The sequence below is a fragment of the Bombina bombina genome, chromosome 11, assembly GCF_027579735.1.
Source record: "Bombina bombina isolate aBomBom1 chromosome 11, aBomBom1.pri, whole genome shotgun sequence".
NCBI lineage: Eukaryota > Metazoa > Chordata > Amphibia > Anura > Bombinatoridae > Bombina > Bombina bombina.
The window spans coordinates 158,425,185-158,446,342 of record NC_069509.1 but is presented as its reverse complement, the minus strand read 5'-3'; positions in this window follow the sequence as shown (position 1 = coordinate 158,446,342).

Sequence of the window (21,158 nt, the reverse complement as noted above, 5' to 3'; positions counted from 1 at the left end):
ATACCGTTTTTCTCGCCATTAAATGGACTTTCTAAAGATACCATTATTTTCATCATGTCTTATAATTTACTAAAAAAAAAATAATAAAATATGAGGAAAAAATGGAAAAAAACACACTTTTTCTAACTTTGACCCCCAAAATCTGTTACATATCTACAACCACCAAAAAACACCCATGCTAAATAGTTTCTAAATTTTGTCCTGAGTTTAGAAATACCCAATGTTTACATGTTCTTTGCTTTTTTTGCAAGTTATAGGGCCATAAATACAAGTAGCACTTTGCTATTTCCAAACCACTTTTTTTCAAAATTAGCGCTAGTTACATTGGAACCCTGATATCTGTCAGGAATACCTGAATATCCCTTGACATGTATATATATATATATTTTTTTAGAAGACATCCCAAAGTATTGATCTAGGCCCATTTTGGTATATTTCATGCCACCATTTCACCGCCAAATGCGATAAGAAAAAAAAAGTTCACTTTTTCACAAAATTTGTCACAAACTTTAGGTTTTCCACTGAAATTATTTACAAACAGCTTCTGCAATTATGGCACAAATGGTTGTAAATGCTTCTCTGGGATCCCCTTTTTTCAGAAATAGCAGACTTTTATGGGTTTTGGGTTGCTTTTTGGTAATTAGAAGGCCGCTAAATGCCGCTGCGCACCACACATGTTTTATGCCCAGGAGTGAAGGGGTTAATTAGGGAGCTTGTAGGGAGCTTGTAGGGTTAATTTTAGCTTTAGTGTAGTGTAGTAGACAACCCCAAGTATTGATCTAGGCCCATTTTGGTATATTTTATGCCACCATTTCCCCGCCAAAAGCTTCTCTGGGATCCCCTTTGTTTAGAAATAGCAGAGTTATATGGCTTTGGCGTTGCTTTTTAGTAATTAGAAGGCCGCTAAATGCTGCTGCGCACCACACATTAATTATGCCCAGCAGTGAAGGGGTTAAATTAGGTAGCTTGTAGGGAGCTTGCAGGGTTAATTTTAGAGATCAGCCTCCCACCTGACACATCCCACCCCCTGATCCCTCCCAAACAGCTCTCTTCCCTCCCCCACCCCACAATTGTTCCCGCCATCTTAAGTACTGGCAGAAAGTCTGCCAGTACTAAATAAAAGGGGTTTGTTCTTTTTAAAATAAAAATAATAAAGTATTTTAGCTGTGATGGACCCCAGCCTTAGCCCCAACCTCCCTGATCCCCCCTCCAGCTCTCTAACCCTCTCACCTACCTAATTACCACCATCTTGGGTACTGGCAGCTGTCTGCCAGTACCCAGTTTGGCCCCAAAAAACCCCCAAAAAGTATTTTTATTTTATTTTTACTTAAAAAACTATTTCTGTAGTGTAGCAGCCCCCCACAATACCCCCACCCCCACCCCCTCCCAGATCCTTTTATATATTTGTTTTTTTAAAAAATCCCTTTTTTTCCCCTTTCTGCCCTCATTCATTGGTGTCAGTGTGGCTAATGGGTGCACGTGCACGTGCACACGTGCACACACGCGCACATGCATGCTCACATGCACACACGCACATCGTGCACGCACGCGCGCATCGTGCACGCGCACGCGCACCCTCACACCCGGCACTATCGCTACCGGTGCAGAGAGGGCCACAGAGTGGCTCTCTCTGCATCGGGGGCTTGTAAAGTGGTATTGCAGGATGCCTCCATATCGAGGCATCACTGCAATACCCTCAGAGCTGCTGGAAGCATTTGTGATCGCTTCCAGCACTCTGTTAGACAACTGACGTACCAGGTACGTCCATTGTCATTAACTGCTTGTTAATGCAGGACGTACCTGGTACGTCAGTTGTCATTAAGGGGTTAAAGAAAGCTTTAGAAATACTATTGCATTAAACAAATGTTCGACTGTTGTACATACATTCGAAATTCGAAATGAAAGAATGTATGTATTAACATTTGTTTCATTTTTCGAATGTTGTGAAACATTCACCCATCCCTACTCAAAGGTGCATTAGGATTTTTGTTATGAACTATCATCCAGGTCTTCGATTGTTGTATGATTACTTCCTGGCCTGTAGTATGCTTCACGCATTTCCTTCTTCTACTACAAAACTTTCTGAAGAATGCAGTAATTACAAAGGTGTTCAGAGCTTTTAAAAGGCATCACATTAATCCGTCATTACAATTAAAGGGCCATAATACCCAAATGTTGAAACACTTAAAAGTGACGCAGCATAGCTGTAAAAAGCTGACTAGAAAATACCACCTGAACATCTCTATGTAAAAAAGAAAGATATTTTACCTCAAAAGTTTCTCAGTAGCCACATCCCATTGTAAAGGACTTCTAAGCAGCAAATGAGTATGTCTGTCCCAGGACAGCGGAAGGAGCGAGCTTACATGCACTCTCATCTTATTTCCCTATTCAGCTTAAAGAAGTTTACAATGAAATCTCATGAGAGTTAAGTGAAATCTCATGAGATCACAGTAAAAGAGTTCATGACCTCAGCACTGTTAATGCTGATTGGCTGCTGTTCATTTCTTCATTTTTTTTTTTATTTATTTTTTTACCTGCAGCTGAGCAGCATTGCTGATACTTCAACAAATGATACCAAGAGAATGAAGTAAATATGATAATAGAAGTAAACTGGAAAGTTGTTTAAAATTGTATGTTCTACCTTAATCATGAAAGATATATTTTGGATTTCATGACCCTTTAAGAATGGGGAAATGTTAAATTTGGAGACTTCCTGAAATGTTTTTCCTCCTTTTGAATGTGCTATAGTTGAGAGAAACAAGTAAATACTGAATGGTTATATTTGAATGTTGTGTTTGAATACTGATTCCCATAAACGTACAACAAAGTTTGCAAGAATTAAAGGGACATTAAACCTAAAATTTTTCTTTCATTATTCAGATAGAGAATACAATTTAAAAATGTACTTCTATTATCAAATTTGCTTTGTTCTTATGTTATTCATTGTTGAAAAGATACCTAGGTAGGTAGTGTACACATTCTTGAAGCACTACATAACAGGAAATAGTGCTGTCATATAGTGCTGCCGACACGTGCTCACTCCCGAGCTTACATCCTTGCCTTTCAACAAAGGATAACAAGAAAATGAAGAAAATTTTAAATTTGAAGTATATTTGAAAGTTGTTTAAAATGTCATGTTCTATCTGAATCATGAAAGAAAATGATTGGGTTTTATGTCCATTTAATATTCAGATGTTAATATAAACTTATATGAATGCTATATTTAAAATTATAATGTTATATTTGTTAAAGGAATAATTCAGATTTTTTTTTTGCAAACATTAATGCTACATGGTTACCAAACATTCAACATTTATTTGAGCAAATGTGACCAACATTTATTATTTTTAACTAATGTGTCAAAACATGAATCCTTATTATTTAAAGCATTCAATCTGACTAAACATTGGTACAGAACTGATCCAGGACTTGGCTAAAAGGTAGGGATGGGCTAATGTGTTTATATTCAAATTCGAATGTTATAACGAATGTTATTGTAGAAATTTGATTTACCTAATCGAATGTTGATAAGAACGAATATTCTTAAAAATTCTATAATCAAATGCTATTTACAGTTTTCCAATGTCGCGTTTGATTTCAAATGTTCATAATTAGATAGAATGTCCACATTCGAAATTTCTAATGCAACATTCGATTTAACAAATACTATTCAGATGTTCAATAGTTCATGTGGTAGGGAATTTAATAAATTGATATATAATAGATACAAATATGTCAATTTAAATGTTTCTATTTATAATATTGCATAATTCAATTTTATTTATTTAAAGAAAGCATTAGAAATATTAAAAATATACAAATTCAAATTTTTCAAATTTGAATATTGCATAATTCAAATCGAATTAATAGAAATTTTTTAATCGAATATTACATTTAAAGAAAGCTTTAGAAATACTATTGCATTAAACAAATGTTAGAATGTTGTACATACATTCGAAATTCGAAATGAAAGAATGAATGTATTAACATTTGTTTCATTTTTCGAATGTTGTGAAACATTCACCCATCCCTACTCAAATGTGCATTAGGATTTTTGTTATGAACTATCATCCAGGTCTTCGATTGTTGTATGATTACTTCCTGGCCTGTAGTATGCTTCACGCATTTCCTTCTTCTACTACAAAACTTTCTGAAGAATGCAGTAATTACAAAGGTGTTCAGAGCTTTTAAAAGGCATCACATTAATCCGTCATTACAATTAAAGGGCCATAATACCCAAATGTTTAAACACTTAAAAGTGATGCAGCATAGCTGTAAAAAGCTGACTAGAAAATACCACCTGAACATCTCTATGTAAAAAAGAAAGATATTTTACCTCAAAAGTTTCTCAGTAGCCACATCCCATTGTAAAGGACTTCTAAGCAGCAAATGAGTATGTCTGTCCCAGGACAGCGGAAGGAGCGAGCTTACATGCACTCTCATCTTATTTCCCTATTCAGCTTAAAGAAGTTTACAATGAAATCTCATGAGAGTTAAGTGAAATCTCATGAGATCACAGTAAAAGAGTTCATGACCTCAGCACTGTTAATGCTGATTGGCTGCTGTTCATTTCTTCATTTTTTTTTAAAAATTTTTTTTACCTGCAGCTGAGCAGCAGCTGAGTATAACTTTTTACACAGAACTTACTCTGCCGGGCTGAGGAAATTGTGAGGTAAAATATCTTCCTTTTTTACATAGAGATGCTCAGGTGATATTTTCCTGTCAGCTTTTTACAGTTATACTGCATCAGTTTCAAGTGATTAGCATATGAGTATTATGTCACTTTTTGAATTTAAAATGAACCCTTAATTTGTATATATGAATCACATTGCATATATCTACTAAAAGCTCAGATGTACTGAGCATCAAATATTACCGTTATAAATCACAAACAATAAGAGGGTTTTTGCTTTAGAACTTTTTAAAATCTGTAAATATTTTGTGAACAGCCTGTCAATTCCTAGCTATAACTTAAAGGGAGATATCTGTTAAAAATATAATGTCCTTAAAGGGACAGTCTACACCAGAATTTTTATTGTTTTAAAAGATAGAGAATCCCTTTATTACCCATTTCCCAGTTTTGCATAACCAACACAGTTATAATAATATACTTTTAACCTCTGTGATTATCTTGTATCGAAGCCTCTGCAAACTGCCCCTTTTTTCAGTTCTTTTGACAGACTTGCAGTCTAGCCAATCAGTGTCTGCTCCCAGATAACTTCTCGTGTACACGCACAGTGTTATCTATATAAAATACGTGAACTAACACCCTCTAGTGGTGAAAAACTGTTAAAATGCAATCTGAAAGAGGTGGGCTTCAAGGTCTAAGAAATTAGCATATGAACCTCCTAGGTTAAGCTTTCAACTAAGAATACCAAGAGAACAAAGCAAAATTGGTGATAAAAGTAAATTGGAAAATGGTTTAAAATTACATGCTCTATCTGAATCATGAAAGTTTATTTTGGCCTAGACTGTCCCTTTAAAAAAGAGCACTATCTAAGAACTAGATTAGGAGTTGCACGTTAACTGTTGCGCGCAAGTGAAAAGGGGTTTCTTGCGGGCGTTTGCGCATGTCGGAAGTAGCGCATGTATTACAAGTGCATTAATTGTTGGGTGTTAGTTTTGTTTTCCATGTTTCGTGCTCCATTGAAGTCTATGGGGGAATATGTTAACGCGGTCCTCAATATTCTAACTTCAGCTTATTTTGTGTGTATCGGGTTAGCGCACAGGCAAAAAAATGTTTATGTTTCAACTTGTAATGTGCGCGGTTCCCGATGTGCATAAAAAGCTGACTTCTACCGGAGATAAGGCGCAAGCAAGAACAATAAATAGTGCTCCACTCATAATTTAGCCCTAAATATGTAGCATTTTCGCAAAATTAAAATTAGAAGTAAATCATGTCCCTTTAAGAATTAAATGCCTGTATTGACCCATTTTGAGCTTTCTGTCTCAATTCCAGTATACTTTATTATGAAGAATTTGCTATTGCTTGTAGCAAATGAGCTTAATGAATCTTGAAAGGATAACGTTTCTAGGGAATAGTGGGTTTTAGCGTAACCCTGGAGAACTATTAAGACAAACTTCACGCAAATTAGACATTTCATTAATGAACCATTGCTGACTGTATTTTGTAACATACACACTTTGTGGGGTTGATTCTGACTTCCCAGACTTGCTTAATTACTCTATCTTTTCAGTGCTTTATCATGCAAAACAAAATAATTAATTACTTTAAAATGTTATTGGATATTTTAGGAAAATGACCTCAAGGTTAATGGTTAATAATGTTTACTCATGCTTGTTAGAGACATGGGATATTTGGTGGTCTACTGACTTGTTTCCTTTTTTCAGTTCCAAATACATTTAGTTACAGAAAAAAATAAATCTTTGTTATAACTATAATATAATATCAAAGAGTTATTTATTTCTGAACTTTGTTACCTAGTCTAAAAATAAAGCGTTATTGAAGAGATATAATAGTAATATTATAAAAATGTTCATGGGGTCATTTCAGTTATGAATAGAGGTATCTTTATAATATACTTGCATACGCAAAACTGGTTCTAGTAAATTGTATCACTGTTACTAGGGCATATCTAAGGATGTAGTAGTGCACAGTGCAGCCACATTCATATACTGCAGTAGCTCACAGAGTTGGTGGTCGTTGTATTACAGACATTGGGGTAGATTTATCATACACTGGGCGGATATGATTCGCTATAGCGAATCATGTCCGCCCAGCATATGCTGTCAGCATTTAACATTGCACAAGCAGTTCTGGTGAACTTCTTGTGCAATGCCACCCCCTGCAGATTCACGGCCAACCGCTAGCAGGGGGTATCAATCAACCGATCGTATGCAATCAGGCGGATTGATGTCCGCAGCCTCAGAGGCCGCGGACGAGTTAAGGAGCATTGGTCTTAAGACCGCTGCTTCTTAAATCCTGTTTCCGGCAAGCCTGAAGGCTTGCGCAGAAACAGGGGTATATGGCCCCATTCAGGCCGTGATAAATCTGCCCCATTGAGTTATCACTGACCACATATATGCTTCTGCAGTATTTGAATGTAGGTGCGCTGGGAATTTACAGCATGTGTAGCTATGCCCATAAAACAATAATAACTTTTAATAGAATCATTTTTTATATTATAAATGTATTATAAAAAGCAGCAATCTTAGGGTCTGATATTCAAAACCTCCCTGCTCAGGTGAGATTATCTAAGAAGTGTCATCGGTATGGCATGGCCCTTAAAACTTTAGAAACACAAATTTGAGCCATGTTTATGTTGCTATGTTGTGTTCTTTATGTTAAAACAGAGACTGCTACATTACAATACAAGATCTAAAATAAAGATTTTGTGTGATTTCTCTCCATGCAGGCAAGGCTTTGAATATCAGGCCCATAGTGTTTTCAATTTAGGCGCAGGAAGGGATTGCTACTTCCACATATACAAGAAAAACAAGCCAGTCCAGTCACCAATTATAAATAAAATGGACCTATATTAGCCTATCTGGTTCCTCAACAGACTGACAATGTTTCAAGACAGCAATTAGCCCTTAATCATGTCTGGGTGAAGACCTAGATGTGCTAATATAGCTGTATGAGCTTACTAGGGGATGAGGCCCCAGTTTTTCTGAAATAATGTTCAGTCTAAATATAAATGTCTAGCATGATAATGAGGATGTCAGACCATTAGTGAAACAATATGTGCTGCAGCTGGTGCTGAAGTTTGAGGCTCTTTTTTTGTGGTTTTTATAGCTTTATTGAAAGGAATAAAATAGAATACAAATAATCATATGTATAGCAAATCAATCGATTAATACAACAAAGTGTAGTGTAGATAAATAGGCAATAGGTAATAGAATAACTTCTAAAGTGTTCTTTCTGTATGGTGGCAGAAGTTTGTGTGTCACGAGCAGAAGTTTTGCCAAAAATAAAGCAGTTTGAAGGCTAAGTCCACTGAAGATATACATTTGCCAAGACAAATAACATTGTTATAACATACAGTACATTGTGTAATAACAAGAAATATATTATCATGAAGAATACCAAACAACCACTGGGGATAAAACATAAATGAAAATAGTGCCATAAGTGTGTTACATGCCATTAACAAATGTATAGACTAGAATCCAGCATAAGGAACCCTTACACTTAAAGGGACACTAAACCCAAACTATTTATTGTATGATTCAGATAGAGCAGCAATTTTAAGTAAGTTTCTAATTTACTCTTATTATCAAATTTTCTTTGATCTCTTGTTATCTTTATTTAAAAAGCAGGGATGTAAAGCTTAGTAGCCGGCCAATTTTAGGTTCAGCAACCTGGATGGCGCTTGCTTATTGGTGGCTACATTAAGCCACCAAAAAGTAAGCATAACCCAGGTTCTGAACCAAAAATGTATAAGAAGGTAGGCTGTTCAGGGATGGCTTGATTAAAAGTTTATATATCAGGGCAGGGATATAGTGTGTCTTAAAGGGGCACTGAACCCAAATTTTTTCTTTCATGATTCAGATAGAGCATGCAATTTTAAGCAACTTTCTAATTTACTTTTATTATCAATTTTTCTTCATTCTCTTGCTATCTTTATTTGAAAAGCAAGAATGTATGTTTAGAAGCCGACCCATTTTTGGTTCACAACCTGGATTGTCCTTGCTAATTGGACAACACCAATAAACAAGTGCTGTCCAGGTCTGAACCAAAAATTGTCTGGCTTCTTAGCTTAGATGCCTTCTTTTTCAAATAAAGATAACAAGAGAATGAAGAAAAAATGATAATAGGAGTAAATTAGAAAGTTGCTTAAATTTGCACGCTCTATCTGAATCATGAAATAAAAAAAAATTGGGTTTAGTGTCCCTTTCAGACACACTATATCCCTGCCCTGGTATATAAACTTTTAATCAAGCCATCCCTGAACAGCCTACCTTCTTATACATTTTTAGTTCAGAACCTGGGTTATGCTTACTTTTTGGTGGCTTAATGTACTACTAAGCTTTACATCCCTGCTTTTTAAATAAAGATAACAAGAGATATTAAGCCCTGGTAAAAATCTACATTCATTAAAGTGAGGGATAAAGCTGACGGTTTTAAAAAAATGGATGGGTGGGTCCTAAGAACTGACCACCACGTTAAGAGTATTTCTAAAAATATAGGGTCTATTGTATGTTGTGAGACCTAGTGCAAAGTGACTAGCCAGAAGAAACAAAAACAACCTATTTGAGGGGGAGCCAAAATATCATGTTACAACTTTTCTCTTTGCTTGTGATGATGTTTAACAAACGATTCTGGAGAGGAATACTGCATTACTGTATACCTGAAAGTTAAGAACCCTCATTATGGTGTTGGGGAAAGGTATAAAGTAGGTTTAGCTATAAGAGAGGGATTTGCTTTACAAATATAGAAATTTGCTACTGATTGTAATCTGGTAAGATAAGACACAAGTAGAAGAATAGGGACTGTCTGGAATATATATATATTTTTTGGCAAGAGTGACATCTTAACAACGCTAATTCTGCCCAACCATAAAATATACTTAAGAAACCATAGGGGCATATTTATCAAGCTCTGAATGGAGCTTGATGTCCCGTGTTTCTGGCGAGCCTGCAGGCTCGCCAGAAACAGTAGTTATGAAGCAGCGGTCACCAAGACCGCTGCTCCATAACCTGTCCGCCTGCTCTGAGCAGGCGGACAGACATCACCGGAAATCAACCCGATCGAGTACGATCAGGTTGATTGACACCCCCCTGCTGGCGGCCTATTGGCCACGAGTCTGCAAGGGGCGGCGTTGCACCAGCAGCTCTTGTGAGCTGCTGGTGCAATGCTGAATACGGCGAGCGTATTGCTCGCCGTATTCAGTGAGGTCTGTCGGACCTGATCCGCACTGTCGGATCAGGTCCGACAGACCTTGATAAATAGAGGCCATATGATGTTTTGGACATTAAGTCATTTAATAAGGATTTATAATTTAGTTGAAATAACCATTTCAAATATGGTGTCAGGTGTATCCCTAAATATTTTGAAAATAAAAGTTTTCTTTGAACACTAATATATCAGGTTATGAGATGTGAAAAGGGAGGATTTCTGATTTGTTGAAATTAATTGAGAAGTTAGAAATGGATCCATTCTTAGTTTTTGGACATTTAACAGCTGCGGGCTGAGTCTCACTTTGGGTTTATAGACAGCATTATGGTATGTGCATGGGACATGAATCAGTTCTGAGGACTCACTCATATGTCAGGTAAAGTCTATGGGGTCGATCCGATATAAATCGTCGCCCGCAAAAGCCGGCGACGCCAATAATTGCGCGGATTTGGTATCCTATATACGGCGTAAGCTAGAAGTTACGCGCGTATATTTCTGCCGTCGCCCGCAGTTTTTTGGGCCATAGGCAGGTATACCAAACCCGCGCAGTTTGGTATCCAATATGCAGCGTAAGGACTTACGTGGCGAAAATGGAGAAAACTTACTCCATTTTCACCTCGCCACAAAAAGCAGCCGTAAGAAGCCTTACGCTGACTATTGGAGCCCCGTAACTCCCTAAACTGGCTGCTAAAATAAACCTAACACCTAACGCATGCGCAATGTCTATCTCCCTGTCAACCGCGATCTGCTAAAATAAACCTAACACCTAACGCATGCGCAATGTCTATCTCCCTGTCAACCGCGATCCCCCCCCCCGAAATCCCTAATAAAGTTATTACCCCCTAAAACGCCGCTCCCGGACCCCGCCCCCATCTACATAAACTAACCCCCTACTGTGAGCCCCTAAAACCGCCGCCATCTACCTTATCTATCCCGTAATCTGACCCCTTACACCGCCGCCACCTATATAAAAATTATTAACCCCTAATTTAATCTACCTACCCCGCCGCCAGCTATGTTATCTATATTAACCCTAAGTATATTATAGTTAATATAGTTATTACATTATATATATTAACTATATTAACCCTAATTATATTAGGGTTAATATAGTTAATATAGTTACTATAGTATTTATATTAACTATATTAACTCTATCTAACCCTAACACCCCTAACTAAATTTATATTAAATTAATCTAATTAATTTATAAACTAAAATATTCCTATTTAAATCTAAATACTTACCTATAAAATAAACCCTAAGATAGCTACAATATAATTAATAATTACATTATAGCTATGTTAGGGTTAATATTTATTTTACAGGTAAATAGTTAATTATTTTAACTAGGTATAATAGATATTAAATAGTTATTAACTATTTAATATCTACCTAGTTAAAATAATTACCCAATTACCTGTAAAATAAATCCTAACCTAAGTTACAAATACACCTACACTATCAATAAATTTAATAAACTACAAACATCTATCTAAAAATACAATTAAATTAACTAAACTAAATTACAAAAAAAAACAAACACTAAATTACAAAAAATAAAAAAAAGATTACAAGATTTTTAAGCTAATTACACCTATTCTAAGCCCCCTAATAAAATAATAAACCCCCAAAATAAAAAAAATTCCCTGCCCTATTCTAAATTAAACAAATTTCAAAGCTCTTTACCTTACCAGCCCTTAAAAGGGCCTTTTGTGGGGCATGCCCCAAAGAATTCAGCTCTTTTGCATTCAACAAATACAATCCCCCCCCCCCATTACAACCCACCACCCACATACCCCTATTCTAAACCCACCCAAACCCCCCTTAAAAAAGCCTAACACTACCCCCCTGAAGATCTCCCTACCTTGTCTTCACCACACCGGGCCGAACTCCTGATCCGATCCGGGCGATGTCGTCCTCCAAGCGGCAAAGAAGAATTCTTCCTCCGGCGATGTCATCCTCCAAGCGGCAAAGAAGAATTCTTCCTCCGGCGACGTCTTCCTCCAAGCGGCAGCAAAGTCTTCATTCTTCCGGCGGCATCTTCAATCTTCTTTCTTCGCTCCGCCGCCGCGGAGCATCCACCCCGGCCGACTGCTGAACTTGGAATGAGGTACCTTTAAATGACGTCATCCAAGATGGCGTCCGCCGAATTCCGATTGGCTGATAGGATTCTATCAGCCAATCGGAATTAAGTTAAAAAAATCTGATTGACTGATTGAATCAGCCAATCAGATTCAAGTTCAATCCGATTGGCTGATCCAATCAGCCAATCAGATTGAGCTCGCATTCTATTGGCTGTTCCGATCAGCCAATAGAATGCGAGCTCAATCTGATTGGCTGATTGGATCAGCCAATCGGATTGAACTTGAATCTGATTGGCTGATTCAATCAGCCAATCAGATTTTTTTAACTTAATTCCGATTGGCTGATAGAATCCTATCAGCCAATCGGAATTCGGCGGACGCCATCTTGGATGACGTCATTTAAAGGTACCTCATTCCAAGTTCAGCAGTCGGCCGGGATGGATGCTCCGCGGCGGCGGAGCGAAGAAAGAAGATTGAAGATGCCGCCGGAAGAATGAAGACTTTGCTGCCGCTTGGAGGAAGACGTCGCCGGAGGAAGAATTCTTCTTTGCCGCTTGGAGGATGACATCGCCGGAGGAAGAATTCTTCTTTGCCGCTTGGAGGACGACATCGCCCGGATCGGATCAGGAGTTCGGCCCGGTGTGGTGAAGACAAGGTAGGGAGATCTTCAGGGGGGTAGTGTTAGGCTTTTTTAAGGGGGGTTTGGGTGGGTTTAGAATAGGGGTATGTGGGTGGTGGGTTGTAATGGGGGGGGGGATTGTATTTGTTGAATGCAAAAGAGCTGAATTCTTTGGGGCATGCCCCACAAAAGGCCCTTTTAAGGGCTGGTAAGGTAAAGAGCTTTGAAATTTGTTTAATTTAGAATAGGGCAGGGAATTTTTTTTATTTTGGGGGTTTATTATTTTATTAGGGGGCTTAGAATAGGTGTAATTAGCTTAAAAATCTTGTAATCTTTTTTTTATTTTTTGTAATTTAGTGTTTGTTTTTTTTTGTAATTTAGTTTAGTTAATTTAATTGTATTTTTAGATAGATGTTTGTAGTTTATTAAATTTAATGATAGTGTAGGTGTATTTGTAACTTAGGTTAGGATTTATTTTACAGGTAATTGGGTAATTATTTTAACTAGGTAGATATTAAATAGTTAATAACTATTTAATATCTATTATACCTAGTTAAAATAATTAACTATTTACCTGTAAAATAAATATTAACCCTAACATAGCTATAATGTAATTATTAATTATATTGTAGCTATCTTAGGGTTTATTTTATAGGTAAGTATTTAGATTTAAATAGGAATATTTTAGTTTATAAATTAATTAGATTAATTTAATATAAATTTAGTTAGGGGTGTTAGGGTTAGATAGAGTTAATATAGTTAATATAAATACTATAGTAACTATATTAACTATATTAACCCTAATATAATTATAGTTAATATAGTTAATATATATAATGTAATACCTATATTAACTATAATATACTTAGGGTTAATATAGATAATATAGCTGGCGGCGGGGTAGGTAGATTAAATTAGGGGTTAATCATTTTAATAGAGATGGCGGCGGTGTAAGGGGCTTACATTAGGGGTTAATAATTTTAATATAGATGGCGGCGGTGTTAGGGGCTCACTTTAGGGGGTTATAGATATAATATAGCTGGCGGCGGGGTACGGGAGCGGCGGTTTAGGGGTTAATAACTTTATTAGGTTGCGGCGGGGGACGGGAGCGGCGGTTTAGGGGTTAATAGCTTTTTTATTGTTAGGCTAGTGAGGGGGGATAGCGGATAGAGGGTTAGACAGTGCGGGCTATGTTAGGGAGGCGTGTTAGACAGTGCGGGCTATGTTAGGGAGGCGTGTTAGACAGTGCGGGTGTTTTAAACTTTAGTCAGGTTTTATAGGCGCCGGCAGATTCTAACGTGCCGCAAGTCACTGGCGACGCCAGAAATTTGTACTTACGCAGATTTCTGGACATCGCTGGTTTGTGAGACTTACGGCACGTTAGCATCTGACGGCGACTTATATGGGATGGCTCGAGTTGCGAGCTGAAACTGCGGGCGACGCCGGTCTCCTCGCTTGCGCCGCAAACTGCGATCTATATCGGATCGCGCCCTATATGAGCAAGTATCTGCCCTGAGGTCTCACTTAGGTTTATAGCTGGCATATAGGTGTTTTTGTTCTTGGTAAGTAAATGCATAATAATTTAGAACATATATCCAGACATATGTGTAATAGCTCTATTTAATGGGATTGTCACGCTCAGCTGCTGGGAAGCTCTGCAGTCCTCTCTGTGTGCTTGATTGACTGGTGTCTGAGCCACCCCTTCCTGATGATGTCACAACCAGGCTTTTTATTCTGGCTTCCTGTTTCTCCAGTGTCCGTTTGTTTGTTAACTTTGAGGCTTCTGTTAGGATTTCGCTGAGGAATCTCTCTAACTGCTGCTTTTCTGTTGCCAATCTCTTCAAGGATTTACTATGCTGGATTAACCTTCAACCTCCTGAATACCTGTCTCCAAACAATGCAAGTACTGTTTGTTTTGTGAAACTTTCAAACTTCCTGTTTACCTGCTGCAAACCCTGCATATTCAGACTACTCTGTGTAGTGCAAACTATTCAAATACTGTTATTGCTGTGAATCCTTCAATCTGCATGTTTACCTGTTTCCAAACTCTGCAAATACAATTATTCAGTGTAAACCTTCAAACTGCTTGATATCCTGTTGCCAGTCTCCACAAGTACTGATTAATCTGTGTTAACCTTCAAACTACCAGCTTACCTGTTGCTATCACTGCAAGTTCTGACTACACAGTGTTTACCCTCAAACTGCCTGATTACCTGTTGCATACTCTGCAAAGACTGTCTACACAGTGTTAACTCTCAAACTGCCTGATTACCTGTTGCATACTCTGCAAAGACTGTCTACTCAGTGTTAACCCTCAAACTGCCTGATTACCTGTTGCATACTCTGCAAAGACTGTCTACTCAGTGTTAACCTTCAGACTGCCTGATAACAAATGACCTACTCCTGCATTATTAACTGTTTCCTGTTTTACCCTTCTTCTGTCTGAGTATAAGTGACTTTCCCTGCTCTCCTGATTCTGTGGAAGGCATTTCCTGAAACCAGGTCCTTATTCAGAAGTCTATCTGGCTGATATCATGAATTACTTTGGCACAGGCTAACCCTGCTCCATATCGTGAGTACTTTGTTTTTTGGAGGTTGTCGTGGGGTCACGTCCTGGATTAAACTCAGAGTGCAAGGGTGTTGTTTAAGTTCGCCCTTGCATTTGGGTCTACTTCTGGATATTTCCTAACCTGACAGTACAAACGGACCATAATATGGACCCTAACGAGTTATCCAGGGCTGTGGCTCTAGGAAATCATTCTGCTCATTTGCAATCTTTGGATTCCAAGCTTGACCAGATTACTGCTCTGCTACATAACCTCTCCGCTCCTTCTCAAGCGACGGTGACTCCTGCTGCCACTGCTACTAGCACCAATGCTGTCTTTAATCCACCTCAAACTGTTGGCCAGAATATTCCACGAATCCCACTTCCAGATAAATATGACGGTAATCCTGAAGAATGCCGTGGATTCCTTAATCAGTGTCGTTTACACTTCAGAAACTATCCTCAAGTTTTTTCCAATTCTACTTCCAAAATCACCTTTATTATTTCTCTCTTGAAGGGTAAGGCTCTAGCCTGGGTGTCCCCTCTTTTAGAGAAGAATGATCCGTTACTACAGGATGTGGAATTATTTGTGTCCATTTTTTCTTCTGTTTTTGACAAGCCTGGGAGGTCTGCAGCTGCTGAGGCAGGATTGTTGGATCTGAGACAGGGATCCCTTTCGGTAGCTCAATATGCTATTGAATTCAGGACTTTAGCCGCAGAAACTGATTGGAACCATGGAGCCTTACGGGCAGCCTTTCGCAAAGGACTTTGCGAACGCCTTAAGGATGAACTAGTATTTCGGGAACTCCCCGATTCATTGGAGGGTCTTATCAATTTATGTATTACTCTTGATGCCCGGCATTCTGAACGTCTTCAGGAGAGAGATAGGAATTGGAGATCCTTTGTTAAATCTTCATTTCGTCCTCCTATTCGAACCTCAAGTCTTTCTAATAATAATTCCCAATCTCCTGAGTCTGTGGAACCCATGGAAGTAGGAGCTATTAAATTGTCAGAAGCTGAACGCCATAGAAGGCGTACTCTTGGGTTATGTCTGTATTGTGGTACCAAAGGACATTTACTGAAGGACTGTCCTATCCGGCCAGTAAAAGCCAAGGCTTAACTTTTGATAGAGGGACAGAGTTAAGCCAGAATCCCATTTCTTCCCTCAATTCTAAACTTTTTGTTCCTGTAACTAACTCTTTTGGAAACACCAAGTTTCGAGCTCAAGCTCTCATCGATCCTGGAGCTGTTGGAGTATTCATTGATTCAAACTTTGCTGACTCTCTCAGGATTCCTCTTCAAGCCAAGAAACAGTTAATTAAGGTAACTACTGTCAGTGGACAGCCTCTAGGTACTGGTATCATAAAACATTCTACCATTCCTCTTCTTTTGACTGTGGGCATACTTCATTCTGAAATTATTCGTTTTGATGTCATCTCTTCTCCCCACATACCATTGATTCTGGGGTTACCTTGGTTGCAGCTTCATGATCCAGTTTTCTCATGGTCTAAAGGAGAACTTATTTCCTGGGGAACTACCTGTTTCAAACATTGCCTGCAAAATCCCTCTAAACCATCCTGTCCTGTCGTAGCTATGGTGGAAGTTCCTGAATCTTTGCCCAATTACTATCATGCCTTTAGTGATGTGTTTTCTAAAAAAGAGGCTGAGACGTTACCTCCACATCGGATATTTGACTGTCCTATCGAATTGTATTCAGGGGCTCCTCTACCTAAGGGAAGGACCTATCCCCTCTCTCATCAAGAAAATGTCTCTCTTGAGGAATACATAAAGGACAACTTAGCCAGAGGATTCATTCGTCCTTCCTCTTCACCTGTGGGTGCAGGTTTTTTCTTCATTGGGAAAAAAGATGGAGGTCTTCGTCCCTGTATTGATTATCGAGCCTTGAATCAGATTACTGTCAAAAACAGCTATCCTTTGCCGCTCATTTCTGAGTTATTCGATTGTCTTCAAGGTGCTTCAATTTTTTCCAAGTTAGATCTCCGTGGGGCCTACAATCTGGTCAGAATCTGTAAAGGAGACGAATGGAAGACGGCATTTAACACTAGATTTGGTCACTATGAGTATCTAGTAATGCCATTTGGATTGTGCAATGCACCAGCAGTATTTCAGCACTTTGTTAACGAAATCTTCAGAGATTATCTAAATCAATTTGTTATCATTTACCTCAATGACATTCTAATCTATTCAAAAACATTACAAGAACATGTACATCATGTAAGACTGGTTCTTCAGAGGTTACGAGACAATTCCCTGTTCGCTAAATTGGAGAAATGCTCTTTTCATCAGAGTTCCATCCCCTTTTTGGGGTATATCATTTCTGAATCAGGTTTTGAGATGGATCCTGCTAAACTGTCGGCTATCAAGGACTGGCCCAGACCAACTACTCTCAAATCCCTGCAGAGGTTTCTTGGCTTTACCAATTACTATAGAAAGTTTATAAAGAACTTTGCTGACATCACGTCTCCACTCACTTCTCTTACTAAGAAAGGGCAAAATTGTAAGAACTGGTCCTCTTCGGCAGTACAGGCTTTTGAAACGCTAAAATCAGCATTTTCTTCTGCACCTCTTCTCAGTCATCCAATTCCTGATTTCCAGTTTATTTTGGAGGTTGACGCTTCCTCTATAGCAGCTGGAGCTGTTCTCTCCCAACGTGATCCGACTACCAGCAAGATACATCCTGTGGCGTTCTTTTCGAAAAAATTCAATCCTGCCGAGTTAAATTATGATGTGGGCAATAAGGAGCTTTTGGCTATAAAATTAGCTTTGGATGAATGGAGGCATTGGTTAGAGGGTACCAGTCAACCTTTTTTCATTCTGACAGATCACAAGAATCTTTTATACCTCCAAACAGCTACACGTCTCAATCCTCGTCAGCCTCGGTGGGCCTTGTTTTTCTCCAGGTTTAATTTTGTACTTTCCTATGTTCCTGGTTCAAAAAATTCCAAGGCAGATGCTTTATCTAGGCAGTTCCAATCTTCTAAACCTTCTCCATTGGATCCAGAACCTATACTACGTCCAGTCAAAGTTTTGGCTCAAGTATCCTCTTTTCCAGTACAGGCTTTACATGCTGCTCAAGTCCGGGTACCATCTTCTTGCAAACTACCTTCTGGTATCCTGTATGTACCCAAAGGATTACGTCTTCAGCTTCTACGTTGGGCTCATGACAACATTTCAGCAGGTCATCCGGGAATAACCAATACATTGTGGAAACTGAAGCAGCATGTTTGGTGGTCCACTATGAGTAGGGATGTTAAGGATTATATTGCTGCTTGTAGTTCTTGTGCTTCGAACAAACAATCTTCTCATCGACCGTTTGGTCTATTACACCCTCTTCCTATTCCTCATTACCCTTGGTCTCACTTATCCATGGACTTTGTTACAGATCTTCCTGTTTCTGCTGGAAATACGACCATTTGGGTAGTGGTGGATCGGTTCTCCAAGTCTGCTCACTTCATACCTCTTCCAGGCTTGCCTACAGCTCAAAGACTTTCTGAACTCTTTGTTCTACATATATCTCGTTTACATGGTTTTCCCACTGACATAGTCTCAGATCGTGGAGTCCAATTTGTTTCCAAATTTTGGAGGTCTTTTTGTAAACACTTCAGAATCAACATATCACTTTCTACTGCACACCATCCTCAATCCAACGGACAGACTGAGCGTGTAAATCAAGCCTTGGAATCTTTTCTAAGACATTATGTAGACCATCACCACTCCAACTGGTCTCAGTTATTGCCTTTGGCGGAATTAGCTCACAACTCACGTTATAACGCCTCATTACAGACCTCTCCCTTTAAGGCAGCTTATGGATTTGAACCTAGAACCTTTCCTATGATTACCAGTTCTACTGAAGTCCCTGGAGCAGATCGTATAGTGAAAAATCTCAGTAATCACTGGCAACTCATTCGTCAAAATCTACTCTCTTCTTCCTTAAGACATAAGAAATATGCTGATCGCAGAAGGTGCAAGGCTCCTTTACTTCGTACTGGAGACAGAGTATTTTTATCCACCAGATTCATACGTCTAAAACAACCTTGTACCAAGTTGGGTCCTAAGTACATTGGACCTTTTCAAATTGTTTCCAGAGTTTGTTCTTCTGCATACCGCCTGGCCTTACCCAAGACTCTCAAGATCCATCCAGTGTTTCATGTCTCCCTACTCAAGCCAGTCATCTACAATCGGTACTCTATCAAGAGTAAACCACCTCCTCCACTTTCCGTAGAGGGAACTTCTGAGTTTGAAGTCAGCCAGATTCTCGATTCCAAGCTACGGGGCAATCGGCTGTACTACCTGGTCCATTGGAAGGGTTATCCTATCTCTGAACGATCTTGGGAACCGGCCTCTCATGTTCATGCTCCAGCTCTTGTCAAGTCTTTTCACAAGAAATACCCTGCCAGGCCTGGTCGGGTCCCCCGGAGGGGTCCTTGAGGAGGGGGCACTGTCACGCTCAGCTGCTGGGAAGCTCTGCAGTCCTCTCTGTGTGCTTGATTGACAGGTGTCTGAGCCACCCCTTCCTGATGATGTCACAACCAGGCTTTTTATTCTGGCTTCCTGTTTCTCCAGTGTCCGTTTGTTTGTTAACTTTGAGGCTTCTGTTAGGATTTCGCTGAGGAATCTCTCTAACTGCTGCTTTTCTGTTGCCAATCTCTTCAAGGATTTACTATGCTGGATTAACCTTCAACCTCCTGAATACCTGTCTCCAAACAATGCAAGTACTGTTTGTTTTGTGAAACTTTTAAACTTCCTGTTTACCTGCTGCAAACCCTGCATATTCAGACTACTCTGTGTAGTGCAAACTATTCAAATACTGTTATTGCTGTGAATCCTTCAATCTGCATGTTTACCTGTTTCCAAACTCTGCAAATACAATTATTCAGTGTAAACCTTCAAACTGCTTGATATCCTGTTGCCAGTCTCCACAAGTACTGATTAATCTGTGTTAACCTTCAAACTACCAGCTTACCTGTTGCTATCACTGCAAGTTCTGACTACACAGTGTTAACCTTCAAACTACCTGATTACATGTTGTTAATTCTGCAAGTTCTGACTACACAGTGTTTACCCTCAAACTGCCTGATTACCTGTTGCATACTCTGCAAAGACTGTCTACACAGTGTTAACTCTCAAACTGCCTGATTACCTGTTGCATACTCTGTAAAGACTGTCTACTCAGTGTTAACCCTCAAACTGCCTGATTACCTGTTGCATACTCTGCAAAGACTGTCTACTCAGTGTTAACCTTCAGACTGCCTGATAACAAATGACATACTCCTGCATTATTAACTGTTCCTGTTTTACCCTTCTTCTGTCTGAGTATAAGTGACTTTCCCTGCTCTCCTGATTCTGTGGAAGGCATTTCCTGAAACCAGTTCCTTATTCAGAAGTCTATCTGGCTGATATCATGAATTACTTTGGCACAGGCTAACTCTGCTCCATATTGTGAGTACTTTGTTTTTTGGAGGTTGTCGTGGGGTCACGTCCTGGATTAAACTCAGAGTGCAAGGGTGTTGTTTAAGTTCGCCCTTGCATTTGGGTCTACTTCTGGATATTTCCTAACCTGACAGGGATCAGCCCACTAAACTAAAAATGCACTAATTCACATAAAATGCTCACTTTGTAGTAACCAAATAGTATCTCACTTAGGACTCATTTGGTACTTATTGTTTACAACACAACTACAATAAGAGTGATGTGTTAAAGAGACAATAAGACTAAGTACATATTATATACATAGTATTGAGGTTATTCACTGCCTCCCTCTAATCATGGGTGCCACTATGCTGAAACCTAGCTGTCTCTACATTTAAGTGTTGATCTTTTTGTACATGGGCAGATACTCTACTTCACATAACTACAGGGAAACCTCGATTCCAAAATTGCGGCACCCATTATTAGAGGGAGGTGCATGAAATGTATTTAGTGTTTAATTTCCCTTTAAATAAATACTAGTCTTTAAACATGTACAAGTAATAAAATATTCTACTGTAAATGATCTGCATGCAAAATAAATATTTTCATATAATTTAA